The sequence below is a fragment of the Triturus cristatus genome, chromosome 5_1 (genome assembly GCF_964204655.1).
Source record: "Triturus cristatus chromosome 5_1, aTriCri1.1, whole genome shotgun sequence".
In the NCBI taxonomy this organism is placed as follows: domain Eukaryota; kingdom Metazoa; phylum Chordata; class Amphibia; order Caudata; family Salamandridae; genus Triturus; species Triturus cristatus.
In genome coordinates, this window is record NC_140587.1 from 567622863 (window position 1) to 567637371 (window position 14509).

The 14509-nt window shown below is 42.9% G+C and overlaps 1 protein-coding gene across 4 annotated transcripts in view; it reads right to left on the minus strand.

Annotated features, from left to right (window-relative positions):
• The window catches only part of SULF1 (sulfatase 1), a 285427-nt gene extending 272730 nt beyond the window's left edge, over positions 1 to 12697 (minus strand). Inside the window, exon 1 of one of the 4 annotated variants that reach the window (XM_085605482.1) lies at positions 12431 to 12697. The gene's annotated coding sequence lies outside the window, so the exon portion shown is untranslated. Of the gene's footprint in view, positions 1 to 12063; positions 12085 to 12397 lie in introns of those variants that run through there. The other 3 variants (XM_085605483.1, XM_085605484.1, XM_085605485.1) reach the window with 3 other exon arrangements.
• Between the last annotated feature and the right edge of the window lie 1812 nt (positions 12698 to 14509).

Here is a 14509-nt window from a genome sequence, read left to right on the forward strand (position 1 = left end):
GAGAAAACTTCATTACCCTGAACGGGCAACAATTGTCAATGATTCTTGCTGTAAATGCCTATTACTCAAGTTACTTTCAAACCAAGTTATTGTAATTGCTAACAATATAGGCCGGTTTAATTTGTGTAGAAGCTTTCGCTCTGAAACTGAATAAAAATATTTAGCTCATACGATTGGTCAACCGTCTGTCATGGTTAATTTCTGATACAAGGGTCAACTTTTTCAGACAACTACGCCCAATGGTAAATGTTCGCCCGATAGAAGCCTTGTACTTCTGGCTGGTGAAGTCAGAGACTAAATGGACGGTTGGACTCTCCTGTGGACGGCAGTGTACACTTAGAATACACACCTGTGCTGCAGAGGGTGCTGCCATGCATTTAAGAAGGGCCTGAAAACTGCATTTTTCTGCATGCCTTTGACTTTCTTTATCAAAAGAATTGCAATGAAGAATATGGGGCTGGATCCTCTTCACTGATAAAAATAACTCACACGTTTCCGTATAAATTAGTTGTTATTTGTACAACATTACCAAAAGCAACACACTACAAAAGGTAAATACATACTACGTATGGCTTTTAAGCCATTTTAAAGCTTTTTAGGTCTCGCCTGACCCAGCGCATGCGCTGGTCTGGTGAGACTTTTTGTGAGGGCTCAAAAAAGTGCTACCACTGTAGCCTAGAGCTACAGTGCATGTGCGCGGGCTCACGTGCCTCACTTTCATGGCCGCTTTGATGTTCTCCGTGAGCCAGTTTTTTTTCCTCCTGTTTATTACTTCTATGTAGTAATGGTGGCACCCGTGCGCCGCCATAACTATAGAGCAGTAATAAACAGAAACAAGCATTGGCATAGCCAATAGGTCTCGCTTTTGGGACCTTATAAGTATTTAGTTATGAAACTGTTGCATGGCTAAACACTTATAAGGTCTCAAAAGCGAGACCTATTGGCTATGCCAATGCTTTTTTATCTTGGGTCACTGGAAAGCAGAACCATGAAAGTGAGAACAGTGGGGTGTGTTTATTTCGAGTGGAAGGCAATGGCCAGGGTGTTTCAACCTCCAGGTCACATAGTGACAGGAGCAGTTCACTGCTACCTCAACACCACTTTTCTGCCATCAGAGGTTCATATGTAGTAGCAGCTCACCGATATGGGTATAGACCCAGCCCTTGTAAACCTTCTCCGTGCATTATATTCCAATGCCTCGTCTAGGGTCCGTTTTGGAACACAGGGCGAACTATCTGAGTCCTTTAGGGTGGAACGTGGCGTGAGGCAGGGTTGTGTCCTGGCCCCCTTTCTTTTCTCTATCTACACTAATGGTCTTGAGGTAGAGATGTTGAGAGGGGCCCAGGACCTCCCACGAGTAAAAAAAAAAAAAAAATCGCCTCATACCAGCGCTTCTTTATGCGGACGACGCAGTAATCTTGGCGCGTACTCCGCGAGAGCTGCAGAAAGCCCTTGATAGGTACTCAAAGTTCATGGGCAGCCTGGACCTTAAAATAAATATTTAAAAAACCTATGTGATCGTGGCAGGAAAAGGAAGGAAAAGGGGAAAGACCATTTCCTTAGACAAAGAGAGATTGGATCTGACTATTCAGTATCCGTACCTTGGGGTTATGATTGACGAAAAACGTAATTGGAAAGCGGCCATCGAAGCTCGGAAACACCAACTTTTGCGAGCAATAATGGCCCTCATAAAATTTTCCCAGAAGTTAGGAAAGAGGCCACCCATAGAACTTCTTCGCATCTATGTAGCAAAGTGCCATTCCACCGCACTCTATGGGGCAGGTTTGTGGGGCCATAAAAACACGAATGTGCTGCAAGTTGCAGAGAATACTTTTATGAGATTTCTCCTGATGACACCCAAGCGAGCATCTATTTTCTTCTGCCACGCTGAACTTGGTATGGCCCACATTGAAGATTTGGCCAAAATCCAACCTCTTTTGTTGTGGCGCCGTATTTGGACATCATCAAAAAATTCACTTACAAAGGAGATTGTGGCAGACTGCATGTCCTTGGAGCATGCAGGGAAAATCGAGTGGCTGCTGTATGTGAAAAATCTCCTTACTGATTTGGGGCTGAACAAATATTATGCTAACCCCGAACTAATGGCTGAGATTTCAAAGAAAGAGCTAAAAATAAGGGCTCTCTCTTACATGGAAGAATCACGGCTGAGTAAGGAGATAAGTAAAACATCTGTTCAACACTCTGACAGTCGCGACTACTTTGGAAAATGGAACCATACTTGACCTATGTCGAGTCACAATTTGAGCGTTTTCTGTTGACGCGATTCAGACTGAATGTCTTTCATAGGCTTGTAGCCTTCCCTAAATCCCATAACTGGAAAGAGGGCTTAATGGCGTGCCCTTGCGATGAATTGTCAGAACAAACAATGCACACTGTATTGTTCTGTAAGTTTTATTCCGAACACCGCAAATTATGGCTAATTCCACTGCTGAGAACTCTTGGCTTCAGAAGGTGTCGCCCTGCTATGCTGCACCTGCAATTTTTGAATACTACATTGATTACGAAAAGTGTTGCTACATTTTTAAAGTGTATCTACAAACATAGAACAAACCTTGGTTGAAGTAATCTTTGTTATTCTAAAAAGCTTTTTATATTGAGTATATTGTGCGTGATATGTTTTCTTATGTGCTTTAAGGGTTATTAATGTTTTTTATAACCGAATAAAGAAAGATTTTTTATTATTATTATTATTATTATGTAGTAGCAGCTGCTAAATAACGCAGTGAATTTGTATTCATAGATGTGCAATTTCTCCATCCAAAAGGAAACACAAGCTCATGTTTCCTGTGGTGAAGTTCAGAATAATTTTGACTCATTCAGGATTATATTAACATAATTCTGCTCTCACAGATTAGAACAAATATTTCGAAGATTAAAAAATAGTGGTGAATGCTATTGGACTTATTTTACAGTATGTTAATTGATAGAATATTTCTTGTTTTTAGTCACTGTACGGTATAGATTTGGTATAACGTGATGAAACCGTGCAACCGTAAGATTTAATTGTGTACCGTAATAGCACATGCTTAGTAACATCAAAGTGCAAGTACTAGGTAACATAAAAGGACATCCAGGCAAAACCTAAATGTACGTTCATGAAGAGCCTAAATGCATTAGAAGGTACAAGGAGAGGTATATGCAAGTACTATTGCATGGTACAATCAGGAACAGCATACAAGTATAAGTAAAAGTATAATTCGAAATGTTCACACAGATTCAACCATAGCTTAGCATAAGTACAGCCTTAGCATACGTACATAAACCTCAAGGTATAGAGTTGCAACCAGGAGATAACAATATTAGTACATATAGGTACATCCCCAGGAAACCTACACGGTACACACCAACATAACTTCAAGGCTAAAGGTAAAAAGAAAAGCAGGCACTGGGGGCCCTCAAGGTTTTGAGCAGGCACAGGACCAAGCTGGTATTGCACAGGGTCTGGTGCACACAAACTAAAAACCTTTCCAAGTGGTTGGCACCTGGGGCCTAACCAGTGCATAGTTACTTAGGTGGTGTCAATGCATGTATGTAGGTGCGACCTGAACGTCCACGCAGGGGAAGCATGGAGGGATACATAGGTAAACGCTGGGTATACCTAAACCAATAGCCAGAAAGGATTCATATACGTACAACATGGGGGGACAGAACGGCACAAATTTGAGCTACACACAGGCTGAGCACAAGGGGGATATAAAAAGGTACAAGTAGGACATGCAAATGCAACTTAAAAGATATATAATGGTAGCGCATGAGCAGCAACATAAGTACGAGCTGAACGCACACAAACGGAAACATAGGTAGAGGCCACCCGTGCGCAGCAATAGAGCTTAAACCGCTCCATAGATACACGCTTGGGATACATACAGGCACAGCATGAGAGAAAGTACCAGAGTTCTGTTCTGGAAACAGTGGCTGACATTTATGTGATGCATGTTCCGACCAAACCGTTCTGTGGGTGTTGGTATGGTTGAAATCATGTATCCCCAACATTAAACATCTCCCACATTCTGGCGTACGCACACTTGGAGACCAGTTGCCCCTGGCAGTCATGCAGCGCTGATCTGATAAATGGACCACCCGTCGGCTCGCACCACAGGTGCTGCCAGACATAAGCCACCTGTCAAAGCGAGCCCTGAAATAAATCGATCAGAAGCCTTCCCGGGAATCCCCCTCGCCACCTGGAGCACTAGATTACACTCGGGAAAGAAGCTGGACTGCCCCGCGGGCCTCGTCACCGAACATCCCGCGCGACTGCTGAGCCTAACTCGATCTCTTCCCGAGTCTGCATCTGTATTCCCAGCGCGCGCCGCTTCCCACAGGGCAGCCGCATGGCTAACAGTGTACACCGCTCACTGCTCTCCGGCGTTCCCAGGCACTTGCAAACAAGATTAGCTGAGGCTAAGCAAACACACGCATGCCACTGCCAAGAAGCTAAAAAGACTACCCCAGTAACCGAGGGGCACATTTTGTTATATTTTCCACTTAGCTTGTTTTATACAGTCGCAGTGTGATGCAGGATTCTAAGAAAATTATGGTGTGCTGCTTTTACCCAGACTGCCTAGTTATTTACACAGCACTTCACAAGTCCAAACAGCCAGAGCCACTAGAATCACGCGGCAGGAGAGGTCCAAATTATGCGGAAGGGTGATCTAAATTATGCAGCAATAAAAGGCATAGTAGCAAAATGCAGGGTATTTTGAGAAAGTATGAACATGTCAAAATAATGAAATAGCACTGTGTGGGTAAAGCTTGCACCTCATTAGTACCAGTTTAATACCCCAAAATAGCAATGCACAACAGAAAAACAAACCGAACAAGTTAAGGTTTGAAAAGGGCCTTCCGCTAAGCAGCAATATGCACCGCAGCATTTTAGAAACTTTTTATCTGTTTTAACTAGAAACAATTTTTTGTTCAAATTTGCAGATCGTGCAGCAGAAGATGGATTATGTGGCAAATTCATAAGTATGCAGAAAACGTAGCAGCTGCAAAAAACACACATTTCCGATGGCCCTGGATATAGATTGTTTCTATCCGCTATCAATACTTAGCAATAATATGACTTCAGGTGAAGAGAAATTAAGTAATTTGCCTAGAATCTCATTGTATCAGGCTTCTCCAACGAGTAGCTCATGAGCTACTAGAAGCTCTCCAGCTACCTGTGAGTAGCTCTCCTGTGTGTAGCCTAAAATAACTAAATTAGAAGCTTGTGCTTGGTTGAATTAATATATGTATACCAAAATTGAAAAGCAGGTTATTTGAGACAGAAACATGCGCTTTTTCAGTGCTCATACGCTGATGTGTGGAGAATAATGGTTGAATTTTCAAAATATATTTGAAGTTGATATGTGAGTGAGAAGAGCCAAACTGTGTTGCAGAGATTAAGTGCTAACATGATTAACAACGCTGGGGCTTGCATCTATACGGTTATGTTTTCTAATGTAGAGGTATTCCACTTTCACAAGGCATCTTTATGTTACTAACAACTCAAAAAGGAGGGACTTTTTAGAGGTCCAGCATACATCCCCCAACAATAGTCAATACAAAAGGGAATGTAGTTCCTAACTGTTGTAAGTGGACAAGAGGGCTTGGTGGTTATGAGTTACGGGGGAATGGGGAGTTCCTCCTGTTGTTATTAGGTCCCTCACACACCCTGCTGGGTGTCATGCTTCACCATATGGCATGCTCCTAGTCAGGTCGGCGCTGCAATACCCGACAGGCACCCTATGAGGGGCTCTTTGGTGGAGATCTTTTATTCCAAATAGCCGTTTGCTGCCGTGGGGGTGAGGGGCCTATAGGTGTAGATGGAGGGAGCAGAGGTGAATAAAACAAAGGAAGTTAAGGCAGGAAATGGAAGTACAAGAGAGAACAATTTTAGAAGCGCCGAACTGACGAGGAGCATGCCCTATGATGAAGCATGACACCCAGCCGGGTTTTTGAGAGCTCCAATTCCAACAGGAGGAACTCCCTTCTCCCCCTGTAACTTATGACCACCAAGCCCTCTTGTCCCCTTGCAACAGTTAGGAACTGCATACCCTTTTATATTGATCTTTATGTTACTGTAAGCAACAAGTGGCTGATGCACTGAACTGATCACTGCTGGTAACCTTTGCATATGGTGGCTACTAATGTAATCTAGTCTAACCTAACAAATACCTCTCTAATAATATAGTAGCTCCGAAGTATTTTCATTGAACATAAGTAGCTTTTATTACAGAAAAGACTGGAGACCCCTGCATTATATAGTTGTGTGCTGGAGAGGCAGGTATTAGCTTTCAGGTCTTCCATAGCTACTGTAAACAATTTAGACAAGAGGTTCTTAACCTGTGGTCCAAGGACCTGTGGGAGTCTGTAAGGCCTACTCATGGGGTCCACAACTATTCATTATTAAAAATACATTACAATGAATACAAAAATATATACAAATAGGGAAGCAACATTGAAACTGTCAAAACCTCAATATTGGCTTGTGAATTAAAGCAACATATTTATATATTTGAGCATTTGTTTGGTGTGTACTTGTTTTTGTATTTCTGTGCATTTTCATGAAGTTCAAATCATAGCAATTGCTTAGGCCAAGGGTCCCCCAGCTTCCAGTAGTTTCTCGGCGGGGGGTCCCTGGATTCCAGTAATGATTAGGTGGGTGTCCACAGATGTCAAAAGGTGAAGAACCGCTGATTTAGACAGTAGAGCATATCTCCTCCCACGTGAGACATGTTTTTTATTAAATGTAAGAGTTGTGACACCTATGCCATGGGTGGGTGGTATGCGTAATTCCCCTCAGCTTAAACTGCACTTTAGGTTACAAATGCCAGAGAAGAGCAAGAATGCACAATTCACTTTCTCATTAGACTGCAGTTTTTTTTATTGAGGAATAACACTTAATACATCAGGTTTCGAAACCCTTGGTTGGACTATTTGTTAATAATATGCTATATTGGCACACTGCTTAAGCAGCTGCACAGGTTTGGGTGACATGTGCATGAGCAGAAGGCTGAAATGCATTGTATAGATATTGAATAAATGATTATACTTGCAGAGTGCTGCTTTGCAAACTAAATTGCCTCCATGCTCTTGCTAGCAGTGGCGCAAGCGAGTTCAATGAGAGTTGGGAAAAAATGAGTTTTGGGTTCATTGTTTTAAGAAGATGCTCTCTGTTGTGAGGTCAGTGGCTAGAGCGTCTTCCTAAGCCCAAACCCTTGAAGGTTATTTGCATGAAGGCTGTAGCAGCAAGGACACAAGGCGTACACATTGCTCTGTGAAAGCAGACAGCTGCTTTGTGACCTATAGGTCCGAATGCCTGCAAGGCCAGCTCAGGTCTCCATTAAACGGAGTAATAATAGCACGTTATTTACCCAGCTTTGAGGTGATAAAACTGCAGGATGGAGCACTATATAAAAATAGATTATTACACTAATGTATGCTTGATGTCTAAGGTCACCAGTGATTCCTGGTTTTACATCTTGTGATGCAACTCTATTTCTTTTACAAATGTACAGTCGTCATGCAGCTCATAAAACGGTCTCAGAACCAGTTTGAGCCAGTTTCCGTACAGTGTTTGCAGACAACAGAACTAAGATATGGAAGATAGAGATTTTCCCAAGATCTCACTATACATGTTCAAGTGGGCAATATCGCTGAACCCCTAGAGAGCACTAACTATCCGAGCAGGGGGTGGGGAAACGGAGTATAGAAAGCTTTTATGAATTTAAAAGTTTTTTTAAACTAAGTAAAAGGGATGAGGAATGGACTAGAAAAAGCGTAATTAATGTAGTGCTTGCTCACTCTGGCTTGAAACCTTCACACACTACATAATGATCACATGCTCAAGAATTGAAGGTGTTTAGGTTGGCTGGAATTTTAGGCTGTGACTTGCAGCCTACATGAAGATCCTCAGAGAAGGGATTACATCTCCGAGTAATAATGCTGTAGCTGGTAATTCGCTTTTTACAGCTGGGAATTAAAAACAAACACCTATGACATCAATTCACTTGTGTATAATAAAGAGTTTTGCTTGTAGTAGCCAATAAATATTGATTAAGGTATGTTTAAGCAAACTTGAGACAGGTCATAGACCTGGCCCTTTCCTCTGGGAAGAGAGGCCCATCTGGGATTTTCATTAGGGGAACCAAGAGCTCTGTTCTTTCCCTTTCTGCCACAGACCCCACCATATACCAACTACAAATTACACCAATTAACCTAACCCACTACAGAAACCAAGCACACCTGTTCACCTACAGGAGGTGCAGATCCATTTTATTAAGCCCTACAGTTTGTTACTTTGTCCTTGCAACTACAATCTCCAGGTCAACAGATGTTATCAGGCAGTTGGTAACAGTCAATCCATGCCGCTGTCCCAGCCTTGTAATGTTGGGTGGTGTCTATAGAAACTACAGGTGGTCTCAGTAATGTGACTGGGTATTTGCATAATCTTTAGAAAATAAAAAATAAGCCTATTAAAGGATTTGTCCTAAACGCAGGTTAGATAACAAGAGATAACACCAGTCCAAACGCTGTCCCTAGACCACAACTTAGTTTCCTCACCCTCCCTCCAATTAACACCATCACTTGCAACTCAGAAGTTCTAAGGGTAACCTGGGACCTCTGAATAAAAAATAAAAAAAATACTTAGTGCTCACCATAGACAAATTACAGCATACTTCAACAAAGCTTTCTACGCTATGCAGCCAAAAAACGAATCTTGTTCAGGCCCGGAAATCACAAAATCATGCTGGTTGGTTAATATTTAGAATGAGGTGGCACAAGGATATTACAACAGCTTTGAAACACATACATCGGCTCCTGGAAAGAAAGAGAGTGCAGTACACGACCATGTGCCTGGTTCACAAGAAAAGTGTCTGGCCACACTCTTGCATCACTCTCCTTGGTTCATCGGCTATTCCAGGCACCTCGGAGTTGAGGTCAGCCACATTTAAGTCTACGTGCTATCTGACCAGCAAGAGTCCGAAAATTAAGAGATCACGTTAAGGATACACAATCTTGAAGACTCTCCAGTACCTCAGACTCGAAAGTGACTTAAAAAAGTTCCAGAGACAACTGAGAATACTTCTCCCATGTTTCAATTTGAGTAGGAGATGCACTTGTTCATTTTGTGAACTTTCTCCTCTGATCTACCTCGTGTATGCAGCATTGACGGTTCTCACTCAGCATCCTTTCCCAGCCTTGCCTCTTACCCAGCTAGCCATAGGTGAAAGAACAGTCTTGAGTCCTCCTTTACACCAAGTACTGATGCATATCATGGTCTCAGTTTACCAATGCAATACTGCCACAAGCAATTATATGTGAGGTTCAAAGTTACGTGATACATCATATCTTCTTGCATCTGTGTAACGTAACTGCAATCACTCTACTCAAAGAGATGAGATGGGTTCCAGTAGCATGCACGTCTTTACAAAACCCAAAATAAAAATAAAATAAAAAAGCGATGCTGTGGGCAAGGGCACCAATAAGAATGGACAAAATTTAACAAATTCGGAAAAACTTCATATGAATCAAACACTACCCTCCACTCGTACACATCCTTCTCATCCGTGTCCTGCACAACACATTACAGCCTGTAGAAATATGCAAGCAGAAGCCAATGATCCTCATTGACAGACCTCCTACACATTCTCTAGAGTGGGATTATGTGCTTTGCTAAATATAGACGCCATCACCTGTAACGGTGACTGGGCTGCTGTTTGCTTCAGGACTGGTTAACAGATTTATCCAGTGTGGCAGTCTCCCGCAAGCTATGGCCAGACAGATATCAAAGTATTTTTACTTTTAAATCAAATATGGCACACAAGCCTTGTGCCACTTATTACAGGCTGTATTATTTTCAGTAGCTGCTCTTAATTTTAATTTTTTTTTTTTTTTTAATCAAACTACTGCAGACCAGAGAGGACATACCCAGGAACGTTACTAGAAGGATGCTAGCAACACAAACTCAGCATTCATGCCCATGCATTTGCTGTTGGTGAATAATCTGTTTCATGGCAAAAAAAAAAAAAAAATGCACCATTACCTTTTACACCACATAAAACGTTTCATAGCTTCCTCATCCCAACAGCATTGTCTAGAAACCTTGATGTACTTTTCAACCCTACAAAGCATCTGAATTCCTTTATAACAACCACAGCTTCAGCTGCTAGGTATCAACTACTGAACATCTGCAAAATCCATTCTAACATCCCCTTCCATACCGCCAAAACAGTGATATTGCAAGCTGGACAACTGCAACAGTGTATCAACAGGTTTTCCTGCATTATGTCCGCTGCATTATGTCCGCTCAAGGTAACACGTTTCTCCATTAGGCCTCTATCACTCTCCTAGGAGTACCCCTACCACTTACTGGATGCCTTTCTACCAAAACAGAGACCTGTGTAAACTATTCTAAGCTGTGACTGGACGATCCCCTTACTGCCTAGCCAGAAACATTATCCTGTACTGACACTTCCTAAATGCCCGCAAATCTTTACACTACAAATCAGACACTTTTACCCACCCGAAAGACCATAATAAAGGACTTTAAGCTTGCTGTATTTTAACTTGCTTAGACCTTATCAATGGAACTGAATCAATATTAACTTCCACCCCATCACCTCGCTACTCACTTTTAAGATCAGGCTTAAAACCAGTGCTTAATTTGAGCCGGTTGTTTGTGGTGCTCGGCTCCAACACTTAATTGTCAACACTGGCACCTCTGATAGTGCGCCACATGGTGGAGCTATTTTCTAGTTTAGAGAGAAGCACATCAACAGTTGTTTACTAATTCAATGCACATTAAAAATGGCTAATACTTGCTGCCCGGGCAATTGTTTTTATAGATTTGGGGGCCTGGAATATTCTGAACTGTAACACTTGTAGGAGTGTGATGGTCAGTAGTTGTGTTAGGAGTGGACTGTCATTGGGAGCACTGGCAGGGGGAATGGGTGGTGCAAGCTGCAGTGGCCTCCTGACAAGGGCTTCGGCACTTATTTTTCAAATTAAGCACCGCTTAAAAAAAAAAAATTCTCAAACAAATTTGGCCAATCCTTCATCACAATCCTAATTTCACCCTTCCGTCTCCTCTGTCACATTACCATATAAACATTCACATTTCAAGGTAAATTAATGTATTTGTTTGCAATGTCCTACATCGCCACACGAGATGAGCAGTGACATTATCTTGTTCACTTTAGCCACCAAACTATTTAGTTATGTACTAAAAAAAAAAAGTGTTGCTACGTACATTCTTTCCTGCTAAAATGCTCTTATTCTTCTAATAAAAAAACGACAATTACTACAATGGTCAAGAGAAATATTTAGACTACAATCATCAAATCACAGCGTTTCCCGGAGATTGTATGGTCTCGAAAACAAGTTCAGGACCCCACGCTTGCTATTAATTTGGGGGTTACATAACATAAAATAGATTCCAATTAGACAGAAACACCATGAAGTCAGTGTTTGGGATTTATGTCTTGATGAAACTCGTATGTGATGGACCGATGTTCCTCTTTTACATTAAAACTGTGACCCTCAATCAAATGACTTCCAAGTTATGTTTAAAGATCTAAACAAGTAAACACACAAAAGAAGAAACCTCGTTGTTACCATTTCCACTCATCTTTTCTAACACCATTTTCAACGTTCTACGATGCCTTATTCTGCACACTTTAAATGTGAACACAATACAAGCAACCCTCAATAGGGTCAACACTCAAAACACCTACATTCACTGCTGAAATACTGTTAGAGAGATACAGGCACTGCCATGCGAGCCCACATAAGTGACACAAAATATATCTACTGCGCCACTGACACGACAGCACTAGAATAAGACTGCATTCGTTCAACAGGTCGCTCTATTCTGCCGCCCTTAGAAAAGAAGCCTGGACACTCACTCACGGGTGTTGGACATCTTAAATCAACTTCACCACAAGTCTCTACCCTTCCTTACCCCAATTTTCAATGAATGAGTATTTCACTAATTTGTGTATGGGGTCCCAAGCACCTGCGAGACTGCAGCAGGCGAGTGCACCTATCTCTTTGCACTACCTGCTGTTCCAAACTCCAACAAACGCGTCATTTCAGTGCCTTTGACTATAGCTCCACATTTGTGCTACTGCCAGCGAGCAGCATGTATAACACCGGCCACAAAAAGCACACGAGGGCAAGACCTTTAGGCCCCTGCCGGCAGCGCCCCGCCGGGTGGCCGGAGCCCTATTCAACAACAGCGCGAGCGCCGCACCCGCAGGGCGAGCCCGGCTTCGGCCGCTCTTATCTGCAGGGTGCACAATAGCAGCATTGATAAAACTCAGCAACTGACTCTGACAGGCAGCACTGTCGGTCTCACAGTCCACCCGGCGCGCGCGCGTACGCAGGCACGTACTCACGCAGCCGGCGCTGGCTACTTCCGCTGTACCTCAGACACTCCGTGCTATCCTTAACGTCTGGTTCCAGTGGCTGGGCGCTCGGTCCCAATGTTGAAGACAGCGCAGTCCGGCGTCTGCACCTCCCGCCCTACTTTGTGATGACACCCCCTCACCCCGACCATCTGCCGAATACGTCCTGCGGCGCCGCACTGCGCCCCGGCTGGGTGGGGTTGCCCTATCCCGGTGTCTCCTCAGAGGCTGGGGGGTGCGACGAGAGGCGAGGATAGGAGCACCGAGACCTCTCAGCAAAGTAACCTGAGATTTGGAGAAAGCGCCGCTATAAAGAGGCGAAAGGGGAGGCGCCAGGGGGAGGTAGGAGGGCGCGGGTCCGGGCAGAGGACCAGTGACTTGTGTTACTTCTCACAACTCCCTGTAATCCCAGGGGTCCCCTCCCCCCTCCAGCCCCACAGCAGGACTCGGAGAGGCACAGCGGCAACACCCCGAGGACGCCTTTTACTTCCCAAGAGGGCCATTTCCTCCTTGGAGACACTCCTTCTTGGGAAGTCTGAGATGCAGACAACGTGTTAATGTTGGGGGGTCGTTTGCACAAGGACGCGAACATCTGCATTTTAAATCCTCTTCCAGTTGGCTGATCGATCGCCGTCTGCCTCCAGGGAAGGAAACAAAACGTGAAATCACAAACTTTTTTGCTTTTCATTTCTCAGAATGTCTAGTCCGTTTCCAACCCAATGAGTGTTGCTATGATGCTCTAATCTCCCAGTCTGTGGCTGTGTGAGTGAGGTAGCACATTTTTCTTATAGGTATCTATATATATTTTTTTTATATTGTATGAAAAGTCGGGACTTATATAACTGAGTAGCTAATGGCTGCACGTGCTTTGTCGCCTCTTTAGAGGTATTGTAAAATATCTGCCTCTCTACGAAGCGCTAGGCTAGAAGGTAAAGTCCTGAATAGAGTGTAGGCAGTCTCGTAGAAATAAGTACAGGAATGCAAGGTGGGGGGTATATTGGAAAGCAGGCATCGTCGGTACTGCATTGTCCCCATGACTATCCCTTTCTATGTAGATTTGTAGGTGAGACCAGTTACGTATGACTCATCCTGCCACGGACCAAGTACACATCTTCCGAACCCTAAGAGCCCTCGTTTACAGTTACTTTTCTGAACGCATTGTGTTAGGCATTGCGCAGGCACATGGATTCCACTTGCAGGCTTGGATCTGTGGGCATTCGTGTGGGGAAGTTGGAGCTCTTTTCGACAGCATTCCGAGCACTGTCTCTAAAATGAATAGCTTTGTGTTAAACCAAAACCGTCAACTTTCAGCGTAAAACCCTTAAACTGAAAAACACAAACCCATTTCTTTTTTTTTCTCAATACTGACAACTAGAAGATACTCTGTTACTTTCCAAGGGTACAAGACTGTACTTTTTTTGAACGCGTCTACGTTTTGCAGTAGTATGTTCTCAGTATAAAAAAAAGACAGCGTGCAAAACTAGATGACGTGTAGAGCTGTTTCGAAGGCAGCACTTACTCGAGTTCTTTGATCTTTTCAGCTGGCTCAACCACTGACAGTTGTGCCTGAAACGAAAATGTTGAAGAATTATGTTTACAAAAATAATGATGGTTTATTCAGCTAGTTAAAGAATATGTACACTGAAACGTATTCTGGTGAATGTGGATTTTTGAATTTAGTGATGTGTCGGCTTCATAGTGACAGATTCTAAATCTTGTTGCTATATTTTCTAGTCAGAAAATTTAGCTCCGTGGAGTAAACGTTTTCCCACTGTAAGCATTTATATTTCATCAAAAGCGCAAGTCAAACACCAAAAAAAGAAATACGTACGTTTGCTTACACGAATGGACAGCAACTAAGATGTCTTTTTTGGTGCTTAGATTTTGTCGTGTTGCTAAAAAAAAAAAAGACATACTTAACACTGCTGGATTGATGGGAGGTAAAATGCACTTTACGCAAAAAAAACAAATACAATACAAAATCAGTGGAAGGATTCGTCCTTTTTTGTATGAATATGCCATGCCCCTTGCAGCGTTCTTTCCAGAGTAAGGATATGTGAAAATCAAAGACCACAGCTTTAGCTCCGGTTAATTCTGAG